Raw genomic sequence first — 22,564 nt, 5'->3', positions numbered from 1 at the left:
GCTCATGGCAAACTCCGCCTCCCGGGTTCAAGCGATTCTCCTGCCTCAGCCTCCCAAGTAGCTGGGATTACAGGCACGCACTACCATGCCCAGCTAATTTTTGTATTTTTTTTTTAATAGAGATGGGGTTTCACCACGTTGGCCAGGCTGGTCTCGAACTCCTGACCTCGTGATTCGCCTGCCTTGGCCTCCCAAAGTGCTGGGATTACAGGCGTGAGTCTCCTCGGCCAGCCTGGAGTTCAGGATTATTGAGAGGGAGGGACGAGAAGTTGCTTTTGTTGAAAAAAAGAGTTTACCTTGTGGAGGATTAGCTTCCCTGAAATGTAGGAAGGGTGTCTGTTAATAGAACATTCTGAGGGTGTCATGGAGCTGTGTCACATCCCTCACAGCACCTCAGGAGTTAAGAGGACCACTAAGGAGGACATATAGAAGCCAGAGTGGTACACGCTAAGAGTAGTGGCCTTGGGACCCACAGCAGAGAATCTCAGCCTAAGCTTGGTTCAGAGGGAATGGAGCAGATTTAATTTTATTTAGAGACAGAAAAAATCACAAGAAACCACCACAACAAACCAGTAAGATATTTCTTATACCTTATATTTATACCTTAGTGCAATAAATCAGGCATGCTACACGTAAATTCCTCGAGGATGGCAACCATGCCTTTTCATCTCACCTGGCCGACAGCCATCTGTTTATTACCTGAAGGACTGACTCACTGGCTTGTGAATTTATGGGAAACAACACATCAGTATCTGTGTGTCAATCAGCATCAGAGCAGACTGGTGATTAGAAGATAAATAGAAAAAAAGGAGAGTGCACTTTGCTAATTGTGGTTTTTTTCAACCCATCACATCAAACTTCAAACTGCAGTGGAAGTTTTACAATAGTTGATAACTTCTAAATTAATAAGCTCTTCTAAATTAATAAACTGCTTCAGCTGTCCTGTAAATCAGGCATTCACCAACAAATATTTATTGAGCATTAAGTTTCAGAGATTCGCCTAGGTTTTCTCACGGAGCTTTCATTCTACCAGGGGAAGAGATACCAAAAGCAAAAAGAAAACAAAACATGAAAACAAAAAATTAAAAAAAAACCCCTTTTCCTAAAGATAGCAAATACGTTAATTACATGGTATGTGATAAAATACCACACAGGGCAGGTGTGGCGATTGGGAATACTGCAGAGGCGAAGTGGGGTGGTTTGTTAAACATCACTGATAGATGTGCAGGAACTGTGGGGGTTAGCCCTGTGGAGTTCCAAGGGAAGAACATCCCAGAATGAAGAAAAATCCAGTGCAAAGACTGGTGATTAGAGCATGTTTGGTATGTTCCAGAAACATCCAGGAGGCCAGTGTGGTTGGTACAGAGTGGGTGAGAGTGCAAAGATGAGACAGGTGGTAGGAAGGACCAGGTCATGGCAGGTCTTGTAGGCTGTGGTAAGAACTTTGAATTTTTTTTTTTTGGCAGAGTCTCATTCTGTCACCCAGGCTGGAGTGCAGTGACGTGATCACAGCTCATTGCAGCCTCAACCTCCTGGGTTCAAGTGATCCTTCCACCTCAGCCTCCTGAGTTGGTGGGACTACAAACACACATCACCTCGCCTAGCAAATTTCTGTATTTTTTGGAGAGATGGGGTTTTGCCATGTTGCCCAGGCTGGTCTTGAATTCCTGGGCTCCAGCCACCCTCCCTTCTCAGCCTCCCAAAGTGCTGGGATTACAGACACGAACCACTGTGCCTGGCCAGAACTTTGGTTTTATTTTGAGATCCATGTGGACATACTGGAGAGTTTTGAACAGACAGAAGACACAATCCAACCAATGTTTAAAAGGACAATTTTGGCTGCTCTGTTGAGAATAGACACTGGTGGTGGGGTGCGTGGGGGAAGCAAGAGTGGATGCCTGGAGACCAGTGAGTGGCCTCTTGCAGTAAGTTCAGGCTGGAGGAAGCAGTGGTTAGACTGTGATGATCCTGGTGGAGACTGTGAAAGTTGCACATTACTGGAGATATATATATATATATATATATATATATATATATATATTTTTTTTTTTTTTTTTTTGAGACAGAGTCTTACTCTGTCGCCCAGGCTGGAGTGCAGTGGCACGATCTTGGCTTACTGCAGCCTGTGCCTCCCGGATTCAAGTGATTCTCCTAGCTAAGCCTCCCAAGTAGCTGGGATTACAGGTGTGCACCACCACACCTGGCTAATTTTTCTATTTTTAGTAGAGACAGGTTTTGCCATGTAGGCCAAGCTGGTCTCGAACTCCTGACCTCATGATCTGCCCGCCTCGACCTCCCAAAGTGCTGGGATTAGAGGCATGAGCCACTGTGCCTGGCCTGTTTCTGGATATATTTTAATGGCAGAGTTTATAGGATTTCCTGTCAGATCAGGTGTGGGATGTGTGAGAGAGGAATCAGAATGAATCCAGTTTTACAGTCTGAGTACTGGAAGGATGGAATTGTTTCTCCCTGATCTGGGGAAGACTGTGGAGAGAGCCGGTTTGCTGCAAGTTGGTAGGCGGGTGGTGGTTGTTGGAATTTCAGGGGTTCAGACATGGACATACAATGTTATTAATGTTTTGTTCACAGATCTAGCTAATAGTTCTGTGAATACTTGTCCTATATTCATGTAAACAGTGAAAATCCATGCAGTCTTAAGTACTCACCACATTCTGAGCCCCTTAGGCAGCCCCTGAGACTCCCCTTCACCTATGTTGCTATAGACAGACTAGACTGGGGATGGTCGCTGGGTACCCAGGCATCAGGGGCCTGTGATGACCACCTGTGAGGTCCCAGTTTCAAAGATGCTGTCCAGTTGGAGCAGCCCTCGTTAGGTACTTCTTAACCCATTCATGTTGTCTCCTGGGAGGAAATTTGATGGTAGGAAGAAGGTAGAGGCAGACGGATCAGGAGCAGCAGAGGAAATGCAGCAGAGGGGGAGAGAAAAACCTTGTTCCTGAAAATGGTGGAGTAACCAGAGCTGCCTGCTTCTGAGGTAAAGATGCTATGAGGTTGCCAGGACTGCTTTTGAATTCCTAACCAGTGAGGAAACTTCTTTATTTTTTTTCTGGGCTCCTCATGGGGTCTTGTTCTGCTGTGTTGAGATACCTTCTTGCCTTCCTTTGTATGTCTACCACGTTCACATCCATCACTGCAAGTAACATAAGACATAGGTTATTTACAACAGGAAACTACCTAAATGATACATCATGATACATTAACCTAGTACATGTTAAGATGACATGGGAAATTAAACAGAGATGACAGAGTTCAAGCTTTGCTTTCCAAAGAGAACAAGTATGAATCATAAATATAAGGATTATAAAAAGATACATTTAATTGTTTGTTAGGACATTCAGTCCGAAATATTTATCCAATACCATATGTGAGGCCCCAACTCATGCATCTTGATGTGTCTTGGTATTTCCATGACTCTAAATTAGATTATTTTTTCTGTTTCCTAGATTTCACATTTCTATATCTTTCCACATCTCTTCCCTGACCCCCATTTCCCCTGTTTCTTCCTGGCTTCCTCACCTGGTTAACTTTTTTTTTTTTTCCTGGCCTTGACTACTTTTCTCACCATCAGCTCTAGCTCTGCCATGGTGTTAGTTCTCATTAGGATTTAACTAGAAGTCGGTGCCTACATAACTCCTCAAAATGGATTGAACAATAGATATCTGTGAAATGAACAAAATAACTTATCTTTTCCCATGTACTTTCTTGGTAGGGATGAACTTAGTCATGACAGAGATAAAGCAAAACACATCTACAAAGGCTAAGCCTGAATGATCATACTTACTGTTCAGAAACCTCTAGTGACTCTATGTCAGAACTTGGATGGTCTGTGATAGAAGAGTCAGTTGTGTGTCTTTCTACACACAGAAATTATAGTTTTCTTCAGGGCAGAGACAATCTTATTTATCTTTGTATCTGTATTCCCACTGTGCCTTGCATGCAGTAGGCACATAATAAATGATCCTAGGGAATAATCTGAAAAGAGTGGGATGAGTTGCTCATATCAAGTATTATATAGTTTAAAGTTGTAGGTTTGAAAGTCAGTTTCAGCCCATGAGTAGTAGCTTCCAAAAAAGAAAACATCCTCTTATGAAGTTTAGGCAGCGGATGATACTCACTGAGGAAACCATGATTAAGTCTCAGGAAACAGAAATGCAAGATAAGACACAATCTGCTTAATGAATCCGGATGGGTGGGCCTGATATTAAAGGCTTCTGATGTCAAGACCAACCTTAATCATAAACTACACTTTTGAATAACATCCTTCTACTTCTCCATCTTTATCCACTTAAAAATATTTTACCTTGATGTCCTCTTTCTCACACCAACTCTTGGGCCTTGTGATATTTTATCAGAGTCTGTAGAAGAATCCATTCCTCAGATTTCCCAAAACTGGGTGAAAGATGTCCTCGTGGAGTCAAAAGAGACTTACATGATTCCGAATGGGATTCTAGTCTCAAACGGCAAATTTCTACCAACCATATTTTAAAAGGGCATGGATGAAAATAATTCAGTAAGCCTATAAATAGAAAATAAAATTAAGAAAAGAAGTCAAATTGTTGCATACTTCCAAAACCAGCCTCCCTTCCCAGCGAGAAACCAGATTTGCTTGGTGTCATAAACTGCTTCCTGCTCTTCAGGGAGCTGCCATTTCCTTGGCTGTATCTACCCGCAAGTGTCAATTCCTGATAACTTTGCTACAGTGTGATAATACAAAGCAGGGCTCTTTGAGAATTATTTTTAGGGGTTTGTTTTTTTTTTTGAGACAAGGTCTTGCTCAGGCTGGAATGCAGTGGCTCAATCATGGCTCAATGCAACCTCGACCTCTTGGACTCAAGCAGTCTTCCCACCTCAGCCTCCCAAGTAGCTGGAACCACAGGTGTGTACCACCATGCCCAGCTAATTAAAAAGAATTGTTTTTGGTAGAGATGGGGTCTCCCTATGTTGCCTAGTCTTGTCTTGAACTCCTGGCCTCATGCCATCTTCCCACCTTGGCCCCCAAAGTGCTGGGATAACAGGCACCAGCCACCGTGTCCAGCCTCTAGGTATTTTTTGAACAAGGATGAAAAAGAATTAACAGGGTAGATGATTGGGGTGGGAGGGGAATCTTGAGTTAGCTGTGAGTGACCACTCTTCCTTATTTCTTCATATGCCTAGAGAAGGAGATCATTCATTCATTCAACAAACATTTACTCAGCTCTCCCTATTGCCAGAGACTGTCCAAGGTACTGAGGTTACATCAGTGAACAAAAGAGAAAGAAAATATAAATCCTTGCTTTTACGGAACTTATAGTGTAGTGGGAGAAATTCCTCTTGTCATCTATTTCTTTCTCCCTCGTGATCAAAAGATAAGCTTGTCAGACAAACCCAAGAAAAGAAGAGAAGATTTATTTCTGTCTTTGCCTCTGCTTTTGCCGTCTTTCCTCTCGCCTCAGATGTCCCAAGACTCCATGATTTTCATAGGGACTCCTGTAAATAAAGAAAGCTGAGAAAATAAATTCCCACTATTTGCAGTTTCATAGAAGGATGCCTAGAAGAGGCAGTACTAGCTCTTTCAGGTGGATAAACCTAAGTCATTATTTCTTGCCAGAACCAGACTCCTGTTTCCCACTTCTGCAGAAGACATTGTTTCTTTGTTCCATCAGGCAGCTAAGTGTAAAATCCGGGGCTCATTGTTGATTTCTTTCTCTTTTCAACTTCAAATTAAATCACTGGTCAAGGTCTGTGGATACTATATCCAATGTCATTCTCTTCTCCCATTCCTTCCACCAAACAGTCTAATTTCTCACTTACACTATTGTGATAGTCACCTAACTCCTTTCTCTCTTTTCTCAAATTCAGCCTCCATAACATTGGATTTACCATCCAAGGACCAGCTTTGATCATGCCACCTCCTTGCCTTTCAATAAGCTTTATTGGCTCCCCACTTTAAATATATTCTGATGTTCTTTCAGCTCTGCCCTAAAACATCCTTAACATTTTATCTACAACGTTTAGGTTTTTAAATTTATTATTTATTTATTTTTGAGATGGAGTCTCGCTCTGTTGCCTAGGCTGGAGCGCAGAGGCACAATCTCGGCTCACTGTAACTTCCGCCCCCTGGTTTTGAGGGATTCTCCTGCCTCAGCCTCCTGAGTAGCTGGGACTACAGGTGTGCGCCAGCATGCCCAGCTAATTTTTGTATTTTTAGTAGAGACAGAGTTTCACCATGTTGGCTACGCTGGTCTCGAACTCCTGGCCTCAGGTGATCCGCCTGCTTCAGCCTCTCAAAATGCTGGGATTACAGGTGTGAGCCACCACGCCCGGGGCCAACTTTTTATTTATCCCAAGTTCCTGCCTGATATGACATATAGTGAGACGACATACTTTTCCTGATATTTTCCCCAAGCTTTCCAACAGCTAAACCTTTACTCCCACTTTCCTTCCTTTTGGAATTCCCCATTCACATCACTCCCATTTGAAATTCCACACATGAGCTAAGATGAAGTCCAAACTTCACTTCCTTCCTGAAGTCTTTTCTGACCCCTTACTGAACTGTGTTTCTCCTTTAGCACTCAGTTTATCTTGCAAGGTGGTTAATGCTTGCAGTCTTTTGTTTCTCCTCTCCCCTACTAACAATCAGGTCATTGAGGCAGGTCGCTGACCTCTTCTTCTTTGTGTTCCTCTTATGGCTTTACATATGGCAGGTGCTTTGCAAGTATTTGTTGAATTATGGAATCATGGGGATTTGAAGCACATGTGTGGGTCAGTGAGTGGGGGATGTGTGTTTTTCGTTTGGAGCCAGGTGGGCTATAGGGATGTGTATTTTTTGTCAGGAGTGCTTTAGAGGTCATTTTTGTTGGGCTTGGGGTCAGCCACATTTGATATGTTTCCATTGTAAAATGAGACAGAGAAGCCTAGGCCCATGAAGATGAGAGTGCTGTCTTTGGCTGTAACCCTAATTTATGAGAGGAGCTGACAAATAACTAGTGCTGAATAACGTTGCTTAACATTTCCCCCTGGAGTTGGCCAAAAGAGTAGTGGAGAGAGAGACAATTCATGTTTATTGAGTGTCTAGAATGTGCAGTGCAGGCGTTGATTTTGCTTGGTTCTTTTGTTTTGCTTTTGTGTGTGTGTTGGCGGGGGGACAGGGTCTCGCTCTGTCACCCAGGCTGGAGTGCAGTGCTGTGTTCATGGCTCATTGCAGCCTTGACCTCCCAAACTCAAGTCCTCTTCCCGCCTCAGACCCGCTGAGTAGCTGGGACTACAGGCATGCACCATCATACCCAGCTAATTTTTGTGTTTTTTGTAGAGACAGGATTTCACCATATTGCCCAGGCTGGTCTTTAACTCTTGGGCTCCAGTGACCCGCCTACCTCAGCCTTCCAGAGTGCTGGGATTACAGGTGTGAGCCACCGCACCCAGCCTTGTTTTTTTTTTGAGATGAAGTCTCGCTCTGTCACCCAGGCTGGAGTGCAGTAGCACAATCATAGCTCACTACAGCCTCGAACTCCTAGGCTCAAGTGATCCTCCCTTCTCAGCCTCCCAAGTAGCTGGGACAACAGGTGATGTCACCATGCCCAGCTAATTGACAAAAAATTTTTGTAGAGAAGTTATGTTCCTTAGGCTGGTCTCCAACTCCTGGCCTCAAGCAATCCTCCCACCTCAGCCTCCCAAAGCGCTGGGATTATAGGCATGAACCACTGCACCCAGCCCTGCTTGGTTCGTAATGTACAGTAAAAATGATAGTGAACACTTTGGGAGTGCTTAATATGTGTCAGGCACTGCTCTCAGCACTTTCCCTTTGTTAACTCATGTCATTCTTATAACAGCACCGTAAGCAGATGTTATTATTATGAGGAATTGAGATGAAGAGAGGGCAAGTAACTTGACCAAACTGACACAGCTGGTAAGAAGACATTCTGAACACAGGGAATCTGGTGCCAAAGAGCAGCTCTTAAACCTACTGCTATGCTAAATGTCATTCAATCTTTGCAGCCCCCCATAAGGTAGAGGATATAACCTTTACTACACAGATAAAAAAACTGAGTCTCCCAAAGGTTAAACAGCTTCCCCATAGATATACATGCAATAAATGAGCCACCTGGAATGTCAGCTGAGTTTCTGTCCAGTGCCACAGGAGCACACATGAGATTCTATTTTTTTCCCCAGTGCAGTCTGTAACAAATCATTATCTTCTTTTAAGAAGAGTCATGAAGACTGGAAGAATTTCCCAGGCTGAGGCCTTGCAAACAACTCTCTAGTGCTAGGTCAAAAGCTTCATCCAAGTGAAATCTTTGTGCCCTCTTCTTTTATGCTGATTATAGTGATGATGATTCAGGCTCAAAAGATTTCCTGGAAATGAGTGTCCAGTTTTGAGTTAATGGCATGACATGCCCAATTGGGTCAGTGAGTGGACTTGCCGGCTGTGAATTCCCGGGAAATACCCTGAGAGTTGGTCACAGTTGGTGAGATAAGGATGTTCCTTTTCTCAGGTTTTTATGCGCATTCTCAGAGGACTTTAGAAAGTCAATTCAATTCATTTATGAAACTGGGAAATGCTCTATAACTTCTGCCCCATTATGTGGTTATCTTTTGATAATGCATCCCAGATGAGATTACGTGCCTATGTGTAGTACTTCTGTGCAGTCTGAATCTCTACAGGCAGTACAGCCAATGGCTGTATCATCTATGTGCACAACTGTCCATTACTCACCATATAATTCATGAAATGACCTCTTTCATTCATTTAGTATCTTGAGAATTATTTTAAAACATAGATTCTCCTCTGTCTGGAAGGTTTAAGTGTGGCCCTGCTTAAACATGGTAGACGAACCAGGTGCCCTGTTAGCCACCTTCTGATTCCCAGAGTTCTATAAAAGCCTGGAGGCAAAGAAAATGAACCTAATTCTAAACTGTCTTTGACAGTAAGAGCTAAAATAGAATAACTATCCAGTTCAGTATCTGTTCCTAGGTCTACTTTGACCAAGAAATGTGTCTTTTTTTTTTTTTTGCTTTTAATATTGTTTTTAATTGACACATAATAATTGTACATATGTATAGAGTATAGTGTCATTTTAATACATGTATATAATGTATAATGATAAAATTAGGGTATTTGGCATATCCATCACCTCATCTATCAAGCAAATGTGTCTTTGAGAGCCAGATGGGACAACAAATAATGATTGCGGTGGAACACGGTATTTTAAAGGTATACTTATGTTGCTGTTTTGGAGATGCTATTGAGGGAGGAGGTGAGACTGAACTCCAGAGGTGGGAACTCAGACACTGGACCAGATTGAAGACTAGCTAAAATAAGGCCAGGGCAGAAGCAGCTTTCCATAAGATATGCCCACCAGCCTGTCATGTCAGCTTACTACTGCCATGGCAACACCCGGAAGTTATGACCCCTTTCCATGGCAATGACCCAATGACCTGGAAGTTACCCTTTTTCTAGAAATTTCTGCATAATCCACCCCTTAATTTGCATGTAATTAAAAGTGGGTATAAATGTGACTGCAGAACTGCCCTGAGTTGCTGCTCTGGGCACATTGCCTTTGGGGTAGCCCTGCTCCACAAGGAGCAGTGCCTCGGCTGCTGCTGTGTACACTGCTGCTTCAATAAAAGTTGCTAACACCTCTGTCTTGCCCTTGAATTCTTTCCTGGGCAAAGCCAAGAACCCGCCTGGGCTGAGCCCTAGTTTTTGGAGCTCGCCTATCCTGCATCACTATGAATGGAGCAAGTGCCAGTAGGGACACATTTAAAGATAGGCACACATCTGAAATTTCAGCTGGCTAAAGATTAAAAATCTGGATTAAAAATTAATTTATGATAAAATGGAGGGCTAAGAAAAATCTATCAAGTGTGAAGTATGTGGCTGGTTTCTGTGGTTGATTTTTTAGTTAACTCCCAAAGGGCAATCCTCTCCCTGAAATGAACTACTCCAGCCCACCCTTACTCCCAACTGGAGGTGAATTGCTCTTCTCTCTTTGGAACCTTGAAAGGATTTAGCCCTGTAAGGTTGGAGTTGCTGGGAAGATACTCATAGATATATTTGAAATCTCTCGTGTCGCAGGCTTTGAAGATGGCTTGCTGGTGGACAAAGGTAAACAGATATTTGAGTGAGTTTTTCCAAGGTAAGCCTGCTCACTGTATTGCCTTTTTACCCATCTCAGCTCCAGCTTTTTAACCAATATGTTCTAGGATGTCAGAAAATTTGAAAATTTGCCAGTAGATTTGAGAACATTTGAAGTTATAAGAGAAGATAATTCTTTAATTCTTTTAGTTTTCTTTTTTTTTTTCTTTTTCTGAGATGGGGTCTTGCTCTGTTGCCCAGGCTAGAGTGAAGTGGTGCGATCATAGTTCACGGCAGTCTCAAATTCCTGGGATCAAGCAATCCCCCTGCCTCAACCTACTGAGTAGCTGGGACTATAGATGTGCATCACCACACCTGGCCTCTTAGCACTTTTTGAGAGCATTTCACCTAAATGGAAAGAACTCTGAAACTGGCAATAGGTTAAAAAAGGGTACATGGGTGAAAGGCTATGCTGTGAGATGGAGCGCCTGGTGTTTTTTACTTTATGCACTGGTAATGTTCACTGGGATTAAGGAGATGATTTTGTGTGCCTGGTTGTGGTATGACGTTTGGAGAGAATCCCTTAGCTCCATTGTTAAATGTGAGCTTGCCTTTAAATATGAAATTTTGGGGATCTTTCTTTTGGAACCCCTGATTTCTCTTTCTTTATCCAAATTCCACTCACACAAAAAGAAAGAGTCATGGAAATTCTTCCATGGTAGGAAAGCAAGGTCACATGATATATAGTTCTGGAGATTTAGGTTAAAAAAATGAGAACTGACCCTTAATGGCATGGAAGTTGCCCTTAACAGGTTGTGCTGTCTCCAGGGAAATCGGCTGTGTGGTCTTGTGAGAGATCACCACTGGGAGCTTGGGCTTGGGTGCTCGCCGTCAGCAGCAAAGACCCCCTTTCTCCTGTGGTTCTCACCGTTTCCTCTGGAGGCCCCTGTAGCTTTGGTCACTGTGTCTGTTAGGTCCTCCATAAAACAGATGGTAAGATGGAGTTAGGAGTACAAAAGGTTTAATGAGAGGAAAGGCCTGTGAAAGATAGGGAGAAGCAACAGGATAGTGCAGGGAAAGCCTCAGACTGCTATACAGATCTGACTGTCTTGGCCAACCCAATTGGGAGTTCTCAAAGGTTGCCCGTTATCATGGTCCCATAGTCCACCTGCTGTGCTGAGACTGGGAGCCTCTGAGGATGAGCATAGCCAAGACTTAAAAGCCTAGGTGAAGTCTGAAGTTTCTAACAGCTGTAAGCTGTCAGTTAGCTACACTCCTGGCAGCTGCCAGCAAGTGATTTGTTGGAGGGAGATATGAACAGCACACCCCATGGCTGCCACAACTGGCACTGTTATTGGGAGCCTCCTGCTATTCTCAGTCTCACTTTTTCGTCCTTGGACTTATCCAATGTCTTTTTTTTTTTTTTTTGGAGATAGGGTCTTGCTCTGTCTCCCAAGCTGGAGTGTAGTGGCACAATCTCAGCTCACAGCAGCCTCTACCTCCCATAATCAAGCAGTTCTCCTTCCTCAGCTTCCTGAGTAGCTGGGATTATAGGCATGCACCACCATGCCTGGCTAATTTTTGTATTTTTTAGTAGAGATGGTGTTTCGCCATGTTGGCCAGGTTGGTCTTGAACTTCTGACCTCAAGTGATTCATCTGCCTTGGCCTCTTAAAGTGCTGGGATTACAGGCATGAGCCACCATGCCCTGCCTATATCCAGTATCTTTATCGTAAGGTGTGGTGAAAATATAATGGATTACGAATCTGACTACCTGAGTACCATTTCCTATTGCTTTGCTAATAATTTTGGACCTTGTGGACAATTCATGCCACCTTTCTGTGTCTCTGCGAAATCTCCAAGGTCCTTCCTAACCATGACATTTCAAAGTTTATGATTTGTTCCAGGATTTCCAGGATTCAGCATAACGTACCTGTCGTCATCCCTTCCAGGAACTGTGGCTTTTCTTGCCTGGCCCAGGGGTTGAGAATGGTGATGGTTCATGGCCTTCAGTGCTCTTTGGTCTCACCGACTCTTGTTCCTTTTCAGTTTATGTGGATCTGTGAAATGGAAATTCTCCATTCCATGTCCCTGCCTTCATTCCTTCTAGCCTTTGCATTGTTGTAGGCACTGTACTAAATTTGAAGGAAACAAAGATGAAAATGATATGGTCTCTGCCCTCAGGGAAGTCTAGTGGAGGGACCACCATGAACATGCAATTGCTATAGAGTGCTGAGGGTCATGGTCTGCTTGGGTGTTGTGGGAGCTTATGAGGTTCAGGCCATCCTACCCCAAAATATGGCACCTTGGCACTTGAGGAAACAGAATCAGGCCATAGACTCTAGAAAGAATCCTCCTCATCCCTTATCCTCTGAAAAGGGCCATAAAACCTAGCTGAATTTCCCTTAAAATAGGTCATAAGACCCTCGTTCCATAGAAGTCCTCCCTCTACCCAGAGAAAAGGGATATCCTCATGTCTGATGACATAGAGGTGCCAAGAAGAATCTGGACAAACAAGCCTTGCCAATTTCCCCCAGTTTATCACCATTAGATCACACCCTTTTTTTGTCCTCCAGTCATACTTCTGCACGACTGTCCATAAAAACATGCAGGTCTCCATGTTTCTTTGGGTTTCTATTTCTGAAGACTCCCATGTCACATAAAACTTAAATAAATGTGTATGGTTTTCTCTCGTTAATCTGTCTTTTGCTATGGGGGCTCAGTCATGAAACTTGCCATACATGAAGGAATCAATCTTTTCTTCCTTGCAAAGCACTTTAGTATGGGAGTCGGGGGCAGGGATGAAGGGAGGCTGTCCAAAGATAAAGTTGAAGCTGTGATGGATGACTAGGAGTTCCTCAGACAAGTGTGGTGATAGGAAGGGGTGTCACTGAGCAGGTGCAGAGAGGGCATTCCAAGTGGAAGACACACAAGTGCAAAGCTTCAATAGGGAAAGAGAAGAAACTAGAAATTACTTAGAGTGGTAAGGCACAAAGTGGGACAAAAAGGGAAATCAGAGGGTGTTACTTTAGGGCCCCCAAGAAAGCCTATCCTCAGGGCAATGGGAAACCAGCAGTGGCTGGAACAGCAGCAACAAAGATTGGCTTTCTCACACCTGCTCCTGACGACCTGACTATGTCCCTATGGCTGTGACTCTTGTGAGCTGTGTTCTCAGGCTGTAGATTTTCAGGAGAGAGGTGGATGTTACTAGGGGAATGTGATTAGCAGGCAGTGGAGATGGTAAGTTTGACTGTCTCAGCAACATTCTGAGGTCTGTTTTTCCTCCTAGGTGGCAGTCACAGGAATTATTTAAATCAACGTCATTTCAGGGTTGAAGCCCCCAGCACATCGTATTGGAAAGTGCACTGGCTGGGGTTAAGAGGCCTGATTGCTCATTGAGGTGGCACCATTTACGACCTTGAATGACACTGCTGGGGGTTCAGAACACAATACCCCAAAATATGACACTGTGGCATTTGAGGAAACAGCAGAAGCAGGAAGGTCTCTCTCACCTTCCCTTGTCCTTCTCCCCTGAAGCAGGTCATAAAATCCAAGAAGTTGTTGGCCTTCCCCTGAAGCAGGTCATAGGCTCCTCATTTGAGAGATACCCTCCCTATACCTGGAGGAAAGGAGCAGAAGACACAGAAATGCCGTGAAGAATCTGAACAAACAAGCCTTGCTAAATTCCCTCCGGCTTATTGCCGTTAGATCACAGCCCCTTGTCCAATCATACTTTCACAGCACTGTACTCTCTTCATCAAACCTAAGAATGAAAACACACAGGTTTCCCTGTTCCTCTGGGACATTGCCAAAGGCTCCTATGTCAGGTAAAACTTTTTTAAAAAATTTGTTTGGAGACAGGTCTTGCTCTGCCACCCAGGCTTGGAGTGCAGTGGCACAAACACAGTTCACTGCAGCCTTGACCTCCCGACTCCTGGGTTCAAACCATCCTCCTGCCTCAGCCTCGCATTTAGCTTGGACCACAGGCACGCACCACCAGGGCTGGCTATATTTTATTTTTTGTAGAGATGGAGTCTCCCTGTGATGCCCAAGTTGGTCTTGAACTCCTGGGTTCAAGCGACCCTCCCACCTTGGCCTCTCAAAGTGCTGGGATTATAGGTGTCAGCTACTGCGCCTGGCCTAAATTTTAACTTAAATGAATTCGTATGCTTTTCTCTTTTTAATCTGTCTTTTGTTTTTGGGGCCTCAGCCACAAACCCCTGAGCAGCGACTGAGAAAACATATTTCATCCCTTACGACTCTGGCAAGTAGCAACCTTTTTCAGTTTACTTACTCTCAGTGCCCTTCCCGTTTTAGAATAAGGTCCGTTGATTGAGTGAGATGCCTTCCCACCTTGTCCAGTGACTTGTGTACCTGGCGGTGGTTCTGGGCGTGTGCTCTACCAGCATCACCTGGGAACTTGCTAGAAATGCAAATGTATTGTGCTCCACTCCAGACCTAGTGAATCAGAAATCCGGCGGGGAGGTGGGGGTGGGGACTTAGACATCTTGTTTTAAGGAGGCCTGCAGGCGATTCTGGCGAACACTAAAGTTTAATAATCATAAATATAGGGTATACTTTAATAAAAATTTGCCGCAGCAAACGGGAAAATACCAATTTAGCTCTGTTTGCTGCAGCTTCGCAGCTTTACCAGGAGAGGGCGCCGACTGACCTGACTTTTGCCTTGCCTCGCAGTAGAGCCCAACTAGAGGGTAAACAGCAGCCACAGTAAGTTCTAGCTGTTGCAGAAATAAATTACAAATACATGTAGGAAAAAGGACTTCAAAAGGCTGCGGTATCAAAGTGGCAGTTAAAGAGAAGGCAACGCTCAGAGTTGCAGGTGGAGCAGCGGCGGCTGCATCAGCGTCTCAAATTGCGAAAACATTTTGGGCTGAAGTATTTCTTTGTAGCATTTCGTGGAGCCCCTTTCCTTTGATATACACTAGCCTTCCGACTTCCCTTTGTTCTTTTTTCACACGTCAGGTTTTATCGCTGACAAGCTCCAACGCGTCAAAGGCGTTAGATCTGAGGGCTGCAGCAGCCTTCGCGGTTCCGCATTGAGCTCCTTCCTGCAGCCCTCTGCGGAGGTCACGGCCACGTGTGGGCAGGGAAGGCCCCCTACCTACTTCCTCATTCGGACCCGTCACCTTTAGCCGGCGACCACCTTTTGATCTCTTGTGTTGCACTTGTGTCCCCCCTGTTTCTCCTCCAGCTTCCCTGGAGTCCCTCATTGTGGAGCTGTTCACGGCCCCAGTCCCTGCACAGCGGGGTTTTGCACGAAAGAGGCCGTGAGGGCCAGAACTTAATACAGCCTTGAATACTGGGGCGGGGAATGGGGGTAAGAAAAACAAAACCTCCCCACTGGTCCTTTTCTCTCTCTCTAGCACTGCATATTCATCTTGACACCAAGTCACACCCCCATCAGGAAGTCTGGTTTTGGGGGTAGTGGGCACAGGACGATTTGGGGGATTTTTGCATTTGTTTGAGCTACAGTGAAACAGAAATATTTAACTCCTGAAAAGAATCAGCATACCAGGTGCCTTATTATACTGTGTGTATGTGCTATTGAGCAGTTTAGAAACCTTCCTGCAGTCGTGTTCTGCAGATTTCATCCCAACAGAAAATTGCATCTTCCAAAAAATGTAGTTCAAAATAATAAGGCTTCATTCGTTTTTAAATGACCAGAGCATTTCCTTCTCTCAGGGGAGGGGGGCAGGGAAGGGGATTGTGTGGAGATCTGTACTAGGAAACAAATGCCTATAGGTGTAGGAGAGACATGTTTTATAATTTTAAGAATATACAAGGGACATCTGTTCTCAGTTTACACTGGGATGCTCATATATTTATTCTAAACAAGAAATTCAAATGGAAAAGTCTTCACTGTGCAGGAGAGACAGGAAGAGGAAGAGTGAAATCGTTGAGAGCACGGGTTTTGGTTTTGTGGTGACAGATTCAAGGCAATGAACACACATGATGTTGTGCTCCTCAGGGCCAGGTTGTCTCCAGTGTGTAGTGTATACACATTTAAATGATGGTTTGTAACTGCAGAGTTGTTATCTTGACTTTAGAATAATAAGAAAGAAAATAGAGAAAATGCAAGGGATACTCCACAGCTGTTCTTGATTTGTCATTGTGATACAATCTGTTTTTTTTTTTTTTGTTGTGTAGTTTATTTGTTTTATGGTTTTTGCCCTCCCTCACAATGGTCTAAAATTCTGAAGCTTCTCTGTCACTTTCTGGATAACAGGGAACCATGTCTTCCTACCTTCATTTTGTTTTCATTTCCACAAATTGAGGGTAAAGGTATTTCCCTTCCACTTCATGCCAAGAAGTCAATGCTTGCGGCTGCATCCCCAGAAGAGTGCGACACATATTAGGAGCTCAAGAAACATTTCCTAAATAAATAAACAATCCCAAGGCTTGTGCTCTTTCCACTGTGCCAACTTCCTTTTGCATCTTGATCCTTCTCACATGGCAACACCTTTTCAACACCTTTTCTGGGTAGGGACCTTCCCCCTCACTAACCACCCAGAGGTTAAACTCCTCTTGGGAGTCAGAAGATTGTGCTGCTTGCTCAAGATCCAGATGGCTTGCACTGTGCAGCTCACAGTAGATCTCTTTCATGCCTTCCAGCTGTCAAAATCCCAGTGGGATACCCTGGCTGGTCCACTTCCAGCTTCTTTCCCTGTCTGACCCCCTTTATAGGCTATATGCCTGGGATCTCCTTGCTCATGTCAAAGTGGGGAAGACGTGGCTTCTGTGGACTTGATGGTCCTACTGAGAAAAGCCAGATGAAACTTCGCTTGAAAGACCAGGGATAAGAAAGCCTACTGGGCATGACAGCATCCAAAATCCATTTGTTGGTCACAGGTTCTGAGATGGTTAATTGTATGTGTCAACTTGACTGGGCTGAGGGATGGCTGGGTAAAGCTGATAAACATAGTTTCCGCTGCTCCACCTGCAACTCTGAGTATTGCCTTCTCTTTAACTGCCACTTTGATACCGCAGCCTTTTGAAGTCCTTTTTCCTATATGTATTTGTAATTTATTTCTGCAACAGTCAATGAGGGTGCAATTACCATTTGAATCAGAAGACCAAGTAAAGAAGGTCCATACTTACCAATGTAGGTGGGAATCATCCAATAATCTGTTGAGTACCTGAGTAGAACAAAGGTAGGGGAAGGAGTTTGCCACCTTTTGCTTCTTGCCTGGTTGCTTGAGCAAGGACGTTGGTCTTTCCCTGCCCTTGTATATATCCTATTGGTTCTATTCCTCTGGAGAACCCTGATTAAATACAAGATTCTTGGGCTCGGTCATTTGAATGTTTCCAGTGGTTTCGCCCAGATTCCTTTTAGCATCTATTTAAGTCATTGTGTTTCTAGTGTCCCATGCCCTGTGGTGAAAACTTCTGGTTTCGGGGGGTTGGGTTGGCTTAGGGCTAGGACTGGGCTGGAAATTCAGGAACACGCTACTTGGCTGCTTCCTCCAGCAGCCCGGGCAAGGCCCCTGAGCCTCCTCCTGAACCAATTTTTCAGCCTGACCTGAAATTCTTGTCCAGAACATTAGGACAGTGGGATCTTTAAGCTGGGAGCTTTGATGTTACTTCATGGAGTTCGCCTGTGATGGTTTCCCTTTCACTTTGTAGTAATTCTAACAGTAGGTTCTAGGAACTAGGTTCTTGCCCGATTCTTTGTGTCTAAGCTCTGCTTATACTGCTGTTCTGGTAACTGAGTCCTAGTCTTGTTCCCTACAGGGCCTGAGCTCCTGAACCCTTTCCCTGTACAGGGATCATGGCTCACTGTAGCTTCGAACTCCTGGGCTCAAGGGATCCTCCTGCCTTAGCCTCCCAAAGTACTGGGATTACAGGCATGAGCCACAGCACCTGCCCTCACCTTCTGGCATTTTTTGATCACCTTCTCTCGCCTGCCTCGTGCCCAGTTATCCTGGGACCAGAGTCTTGCTCCTAAATGCTGGACACTGTGCTGGGTGTCTATTTCTGGGTTCTTCTGATACAATTACTTGGCTCTCTGAGGCAGTGCTCCAGCTGCCCGTCTACCCTGTTGGATGCAACTGGACTTCACGATGTCAATACTCCCAGGGGCTTCTTCCTAGTACTGACTTCACCCAACCAGGTCTGTGTGCCTTCAGGTCCCAGCTGTCCTAGTTTGGCTCATCACTTCAGTCTCACCCCTTCTGACTTTCACACACCTCCAGAGAGACTTCCTTGAGACAGGGTCTTGCTCTATTGCTCAGGCTGGAGTGCAGTGGTGAGATCATAGCTCGCTGCAACCTCAAACTCCTGGGCTCAAGAGATCCTCCCACCTCAATCGCCCAAGTAGCTAGGACTACAGGTATGTGCCAACATGCCCAGCTAATTTTTTATTTTTTTGGAGAGACAGGGTTTCTCTATATTGCCCAGACTGGTCTTGAACTCCAAGGGCTCAAGTGACCCTCTTACCTTGGCCTTCCAAAATGTTGGGATTACAGGTGTGAGCCACTGCACCTTGCTTAGAGACACTTTCTTTAGAAAAGATTTAGAACACCAATTTGTCCCTAGCACCATTCAGTTTAAAACCCTTCAAAGGTTCCTCATTCCCTTTCAAAGAAAGTTCAAATTCCAAGTTATAATCATCCTTTACCAGACTGTAGTATGATACAGTTTTGTGTAGTGGCTAAGAGCACAGATCCTGGGTTCAGACTGCCTACATTCAAATTCAGGGGCTCCCTTTTAAGCCAGTTGATGTTTCTCAATCTGGGCCTTGGACAATAGCCAAACAGCAGCAGCAAGCCTCTCCTATCTACTTGCACACAGGTGGCACAAATTGCTATTGTTTCTATGACAACTGATGGCTTTTTTCCCCCATTTCATAAAAGCCGCCTGTATGGTGGACAGCAGCATGTGGAAGAAATGTGCTAGGCAGTGACTAGCCTGGTAGAACGCCCAAGCAACGTATACCGCGATTTTATTGTCTTCACCAGTCGTGGCTCTTTGTCTCCGAGTTCTGTCATATACTAGCTGTGTGAACTTGCTCTTGGGACTCAGTTTCCTTACCTATAAAATGGTGATATTTACTCTTAAGGCAGTCAAGAGAATTAAATGAGTTGATATACCTAAAACACTTAGAACAGAATTTGACACATCATAGGCTGTTAGCTGTTATCATTTTTCAAGATTGAATCTCTAACTGTCCACTTTTACCACATGTTCCACCTAGGGTGAACCACCAGTATTCCCCTTGAACATATCATGGTTTATGTTTATACCTGTTTATGTGTTATTTCAACAACTTGTCTTTCAAAACCCAGCAGGATTTCGGCTTAGGAGAAGTCTTCTTTTGCTTCCTATATGATTTAGATGATTCTACCATACTGCAGAAGCAACATCTACTATCACGCCATCTTTTAACCTGTAATTGACCTATTGTTTCACCTGCAATACAGGAGTCATCTTCAGAGGAAGGGATGCTTCTCAGTGTTTGAGTCTACAGCACCTAGAACAGTGTTTGCAGAGAGTGAATACTCATTCAGTGAAAGGATTCCATTGCTTGTAAAGTTATGATTATGACCTTGGTTTCCTCAGCTATTAAAGGAGCCAAGCTTGACCCTCCTTTAGCATGACCCAGAGTGGTTCAAGCCGGGAGCTGCTCTGACATTGACTCAGTCCCTGGGTGGTGATGACTCACTGCTGGGGCTTTACCTTCCAGAGCCTCTTCTGATAGACGGGATTTTCTGAAACTTCTTTCCTCCCATTGGATCCATGATTCCAGCACTGCCCTCCATAGCTCAGGGAGAGGGTGCTTTGTTCTGTGGACTGTGCAAAGACCTTCTTGCTGTAGAATGTGTGACTATGACTGAGCTATTCTCAGAGGCTCATCAGAAGTGCTAGAAGAAATACCTTGATTGTCAGAGACATTTAGTTACCTATAAATATCTCTTTCCTCTTTTACTTAGCAGCAGTAATTTATTCAGAGTAGCAATGAATCCAGCCTAAAGACTGTATTTTCCATACACCTTGCAGCTAGGTATGGCCATATAATTAGATTCCAGCCAGTGAGTTTTACATGGAAGTGTTGGCTGGTACTTCTGGCAAACCTTTGTAGAAAGGGAAGAGTGTGCCTTTTTCCCTCTTTCCTGCTGTTTGGAATGTGGTTGTGACTGCTGTGGAAATAACAACCACTGTGGACCCTGAGGCTGAGGCCCTCAGCCTAAAAGTGGAAAGGAAAGCTGAAAGGAGCCTGGGTCCCCAACTACGGCAAAACTCCCATAGCAGCCCAGGTCTGCCAGTTTCTGGCTTTTGTCAGGGCTCTTTTTAACTTAATTTAATATTTTATTTCTTACCAAACACCTAGAATTCAAGAAGATAGGGCTCTTTTTGACTCTCTGTCTCATGCAGCTAAGCCAAATCCGACTGATCTGGTGTGCAATTTGTTCTCGTCCTAGCAGGAGCATGCGAAAAGCTTCTGAATGAATTTGGACCATGGCTCAGAATCGAGCCTCAAACCAACCCACTTGCCTGGTGTGAGGCTGTGTTGTTTTGTAGCCTCTGGAAACTTTGCCCTGTGAATGGCTGCCCTCCTGCCTCCTACTGTTTCCATGTGATTCCCAACCTCATTCCCTCAGGTCTCTAGTTTCTTCTGCCCTTCATTTGGATTTGACTTTCTGCCTGGTGACAGACCCACTGCCCAGCTTGTGTCACCCATGGCTTTAACACCAAACCCTAAGTCTCCACTCCTGGCTCACTGATCTGTATGTACATACCTTGGATACTCTCAGCTTCCTTCAGTACTGACAAATAAAAACAGCATAAAGAGCAGGAGAGAGACTCCCAGAAGGTCTGCTAACATATCTCTTCTCCATGAGTCAAAGAGACCTGAATTTTGACATGAGGTTAATATAGTTAAGGCCACTCTGTCCCATCTCTCAGGCAGACGCGTTCAGTATTGGGTGAGCCACCAGGGATTGCCAGCCATTTAGAGCCTGCTGTGGAAGGATGGGGTTACTGATTTATGGGGAAACCATTCTGCAACAGACGCAAAGAGGCCATCAGTTGAGAGAAAGCCACGGCCACCTGGCCTTGGGCTCTATCAGCGTGATCCTTGGCCGTTCAGCCTCACCCTTGGGAACTGTTCCTTTCCCAATGCTAGCCTTCATCACCAATTTAATTATGGTTTCTTAGAGATGATTATAGCTTCTCCTGATGAGAACAGATCCCATCAGGCTGAGGTCCACACCTCTGTTGTTGTTACCCCTGCTATATATTCTAACAATTCTAACAGCAGTCACCCCTGCTGTTCCCCGTAGGATGACGCTGGTGTAAAAAGTTTACCATTGCTTCAATGGCCCTTGTAGAGGGGAATTGGGGGTTGAGTCTTTCTCAAAGCGTTCCCACATCGAGGGTTGTATTTTAATTAACCCTCAATCCTAAGCAAATATGTGATAGCCCACTTGAAGGGTGCAGATTTGCTTGCTTGGCAGAAATTCAGGGGCTCCCTTTTAAGCCGGTTGATGTTTCTCAATCTGGGTCCTTGGACAATGGTCAAACAGCAGCAGCAAGCCTCTCCTATCTGCTTGCACAAAGGTGGCACAAATTGCTATTGTTTCTATGACAACTGATGGCTTTTTTCCCCCACTTCATAAAAGCCGCCTGTATGATGGACAGCAGCATGTGGAAGAAATGTGCGAGGCAGTGACTAGCCTGGTAGACTGCCCGAGCAACGTATACCGCGATTTTATTGTCTTCACCAGTCGCGGCTCTTTGTCTCCGAGTTCTTTCCATTGTTTGCCATGCAAGTCACATAGAAGGAGGAATAATAGCTGCTAGGCTGAAGGAAGAGAGACCCCAGCAATTTGTATGCAATCTCATTTGAACTCTTGGATTTGGGAAGGCAGTTTTGCTTCCCCCTTTTTTTTTTTTTTCTAAACTGCTGCTCAGCTTCTTGTGCTTAATGAGGCTTTTCAGAAGGGAAAACTAGCAAACAGCAAAACATGAGTTCTGCCCTTTAAGCAATTGCGTTCTAAATTCTTTATCAGAATATAGTTGTACTATCAAGGTGAGTAAAGAATTTCTATATTTGTAATTTACGGTGCCTTACGTCAAACAGGTCAGATGGCGTGGCTCCTGTAACAGCAGTGGCATTTAACATCCCATTTCAGTGAATGAGGAATCTATAGGAAAAATTAACTTTCTGAAGATCATAATTACCTAATTAAGTTAAATATTTCTGGTTGGTGGTTCCCAGTGAGAGGGCTGAATATCTTTGGAAGGGCATAAACGTCAGTGCGAGGTGTGGCAAATCTATTAGACAATCACTACGTCGACGGTCTGAATAAATACAATGACTCCCACAGATGGGTCATTTTATTTTTGAACTGTGACTAGATACTGTTTCAAATAGCAAAGTGCAAATGTATTTTCTTCTTTTCCTTTTTTTTTTTTTTTTTGAGATAAGGTCTCACTCTGTAGTCCATACTGGAGTGCAGTGGCATGATCT

General features: G+C 44.3%; 1 long non-coding RNA gene across 1 annotated transcript; it reads right to left on the bottom strand.

Moving 5' to 3' along the window:
- Positions 1-661: 661 nt before the first annotated feature.
- Positions 662-13,695, bottom strand: LOC103784423 (uncharacterized). The gene is made up of 5 exons (XR_001338402.4): positions 13,587-13,695; positions 12,008-12,209; positions 5,386-5,487; positions 4,322-4,537; positions 662-3,151 (listed from the first exon to the last, which is right to left on the bottom strand). It is a non-coding gene; the product is annotated as an uncharacterized LOC103784423 (long non-coding RNA).
- Between the last annotated feature and the right edge of the window lie 8,869 nt (positions 13,696-22,564).

Source organism: Pan paniscus, chromosome 1, assembly GCF_029289425.2.
Source record: "Pan paniscus chromosome 1, NHGRI_mPanPan1-v2.0_pri, whole genome shotgun sequence".
In the NCBI taxonomy this organism is placed as follows: domain Eukaryota; kingdom Metazoa; phylum Chordata; class Mammalia; order Primates; family Hominidae; genus Pan; species Pan paniscus.
Note: the sequence above shows the minus strand (reverse complement) of the source record. Positions and strands in the feature narration are given on the sequence as shown.